The 3,719-nt window shown below is 48.5% G+C and overlaps 1 long non-coding RNA gene across 1 annotated transcript in view; it reads left to right on the top strand.

The window, feature by feature from the left end:
• The first annotated feature begins 1,116 nt into the window (after positions 1 to 1,116).
• LOC130130700 (uncharacterized) overlaps positions 1,117 to 3,719 on the top strand; it is a 27,086-nt gene continuing 24,483 nt past the window's right edge. Inside the window, exon 1 of the long non-coding RNA XR_008812178.1 lies at positions 1,117 to 1,275. This is a non-coding gene — a long non-coding RNA (uncharacterized LOC130130700). The remainder of the gene's footprint in view (positions 1,276 to 3,719) is intronic.

The raw sequence follows: 3,719 nt of genomic DNA, 5'->3' as shown, positions 1-3,719 counted from the left end.
GAGCAGCCGAAAGTAGTAGTAGTAGTAGATTGAAAAGTTACCGAGAAGGCTAAATTCTTACCCTTCCTTCTCTTTTGGAAAAATCCAAAAAGATTGAGGAATTTTTTTTTCCTGTACACTGTCATTTGTCCTCCTCTCGTCTCTTACTAGCAGACCCACACACACACACACACACACACACACTCGTTTCACTATCCTTATGAGGACCACTCATTGACTACATTCATTTCCTAGCCCTTAACCCTAACCTTAACCACGCAAACTACATGCCTAACCCTAACCCTTACCCTTACCCTAACCCTTACCCTAACCTTAACTTAACACTAATTCTAACCTTAACCCTAAAATAGACCCTTTTACTTGTGAGGATCTCTAAAATGTTCACACAAGGTAGGTGGTTTCTGGTTTTTCTATCCTAATGAGGACATTTGGTCCACATTGGGATACTTAAACATGTGTGTATACACACACACACACACACACACGCAATCGGACACACTCACACACACACACAATCGGACATTCACACACGTCAAATTTAAAGTTATACGTGGGGCTACACTCAAAACGTCCGGGGTTTAAGCCCCGGCAAAATCACCTGGCGACGCCGATGGATCTGACGTGTTTACTACGTGTGTGTGTACGTCTGTGTGTGTGTGTGTGTGTGTGTGTATAGTTTTGCCAAGATGAGCCCTGTTTTTAAAATCATGCGTAAGCCTCATCGGTTGTACCTGCCTGCTCCTCTGGGTCGTGGCCGTTACGGCCGTATTTCCAGTAATTCCTCGTGATTCTAGTATTTCCTTCCCCCTCGGCTGTTTCCCGCCCGTCTGTGTGTGGGCGTCATCTGTCTCTCTCTCTCTCTCCCTCTCTCTCTCTCTCTCTCTCTCTCTCTCTCGCTCTCTCTCTCACACGCTCCCCCCCTCTCTCTCACACGCTCCCCCCCCTCTCTCTCACACGCCCCCCCTCTCTCTCTCCCCTCTCTCTCTCTCTCTCTCTCTCTCTCTCTCTCTCTCCCTCTCTCTCTCCCTCCCTCTCTCTCACACGCTCCCTCTCTCACACGCTCCCTCTCTCTCTCTCTCCCTCTCTCTCACACGCTCCCCCCCTCTCTCTCACACGCTCCCTCTCTCACACGCCCCCCCCTCTCTCTCTCTGCATGCGGGAAGGTTGGATACGTCAGCGTGAGTGAGGGCGTTGAGTGAGCTTGAGCGTGTTTTTTTGGATTAATTCACGTGTTCTCTACTGCTTTCACTTTTCTTTTCTTCTCCAAATGGTGAGGTGAGGGAAGTTTAATTTGACTTCGTCGTTGGTGGTTGGGAAGTGACAGGAGTAGCTGGTGGGAGGTTGGCGGTGTGCAATATGGCGTCCCTCCCCGGCGAGGGCTCGCCTCCCCTGTCTATCAGACGCGTGGTTAGGAGTCGTGGCGGACCCGCGATACACTGTCGAACAGGTTCTCCTGGCTGCAGGAGACCAGGTCGGTTATGAGAACATCACCTACGGCTCTCGGATGAACAAAGCCGTGGTGGCTTTTCTCCGAGAGGAGCGTTTAGTCCCCCTGTTGGTCGAGAGAGGCCTGGTGCTGGACGATCTGTTTATAGCCGTCTCGCCATTGTTTGTGCCGTCGACACGTGTTACCGTGTCAGGCGTGCCTCCGTTTATCCCGAACGAGCTCATTGAGAAAGAATTGGGTCGTTTCGGGGAGTTTGCTGGCGGGTTCGGAACAGTCCGTCTGGGTTGTGGCGACGCCAGACTGCAGCATGTTAACTCCCTGCTGAGGCAGGCCTTCATGTATTTAAATGACCCCTCAGAACATCTACAAGTGTCATTTAAGGTCAAATACGAACACGGCTTCTAGACTTTGTACGCGAGTTCTGGCAGCATGAAGTGTTTTGAGTGCGGCGATGTCGACCACAAACGCTCATCATGCCCGCACAGGGAGCCCACAGCGGGCAGCAGTACAGGCGAGCCGCCGCCTGATGGCGCCGCTGAGGGCGGTAGCCCGCAAACGGCGCAGCAGGTGGAGGAGATACCGTAACCGGTGATCCGCAACCTGGTACGTAAGGAAATGTAACAACTGAGCAGGACAGCAATACTGTAAATGATGGTAATTTGAGTGGTACTGAAGCACAGGATGCGGATGTAAGCAGAGACGAATGACAGACAGAACCAGCGGGAGACAGTCACCCAGCCGAGGCTGAGAGTCAGGTCCCTGCAGGTGAGTCACACTGTGAAAACGCTGGAAATGAAGATGAGGACATGTTAGAGGATGATGGCCTATCTCAGTTTGCTGATAGTGTGTCGCAAGGTGATCAGCAGTCATACTCACTGAAAGAGATTAATGATTTCCTTGACGAAACCTATGGCAGACAGTCTGTGGATGTAACAGATTTCTTCTCGGATGTGGACAGGTTTGTTAGTTCTGTTATGAAGATTAGAAAAACAGCTGGATATGAAGAGCTCAGTAAGCAGAAGAGGTTTCGTCTGAAGAAGATTCTGACGAAACTCAGGAGAGAAAAGCGAGGGAAGGTTTCTTTACATGTACAAAACTGTCATATATGTGATACACAAAAGGTGTTTTTTTTTCTCTCACGGAAAGATTTCACTGTCTTATCCTTCCTTTTCTCTCTTCTTTTAATGGACGGTTTGCGAGTAGGGAGTCTAAATATTAACGGAGGACGAGATAGAGTTAAGCGAGGTGTGGTAGCTGAGCTGATTAGAGCTAAGAACATAGATGTGCTCTTCCTACAGGAAACACACAGCTCCGCAGACAACGAGATAGAGTGGGGAATGAGTTGGGCAGGCCAGGCTTTTTTGAGCCATGGTACCAACTTTAGTGCAGGTGTAGCTGTTCTCTCCTCGCAGCGCCTCCTTTTGACAAATGTTCTCACATGTGAAGTGGAGCAGGGCAGGATCCAGGTAGTTCAGGCAACAATCCAAGAAATACCCTTTGTGTTTATAAATGTGTATGCTTATAATACAGGCACTGATCGCTTGAGATTGTTTAGCAAACTGAGGGATAAACTCAAACAATTTAATAGTGGCTCAATCATAGTGGTGGGAGGAGACTGGAATTGCACTACACACCCTACAGTTGACAGAAACTCAGAAGAGCCCTATCCACCGTCAGCTTCTTTTCTGTCCACTGTGGTTGCAGAAAACGACCTTACGGATGTTTGGAGGACACTTAATCCAACAGTTAGGCAGTACACATGGGTAAAAACTGCGGAGGGTAGTGTGAGGGCAGCCAGGTTGGACAGGATTTACCTCAATCAAACATACAACAACAGGTTGATTAAGTCCACGATATCACCTGTGGGATTTTCAGATCACCATTTAGTAGTGGCAGATTTTTCTTTACAAGTTCAATTTCGACACTGTTCCCACTGGCACTTTGATGTGCGGCTAACGCAGGATAAAGCCTTCTGTCAGTTCTTCTCTGACTTCTGGAGTCATTGGAGGCTGAGGAGGAGGGATTTTGAGAGCTTAGCTCGATGGTGGGAGGTAGGAAAAACACAAATTAGGATTTTCTGTCAGCAATACAAACAACACACTCTCGGTGTGGAGAAACTTTGTCTTGATGAATTAGAGAGAGAAATTAGGATATTAGAAGGCGAAGTAATTATTGGACATGATGGTGACAGCAGCACTTTGGAAAGTAGGAGGAAGGCTTTAGGTAGGTTCCTACATGAGAGAGCAAAGGGCGCTTTAATCAGGACCCAACT

This window comes from Lampris incognitus, chromosome 20 (assembly GCF_029633865.1).
Source record: "Lampris incognitus isolate fLamInc1 chromosome 20, fLamInc1.hap2, whole genome shotgun sequence".
NCBI lineage: Eukaryota > Metazoa > Chordata > Actinopteri > Lampriformes > Lampridae > Lampris > Lampris incognitus.
Note: the sequence above shows the minus strand (reverse complement) of the source record. Positions and strands in the feature narration are given on the sequence as shown.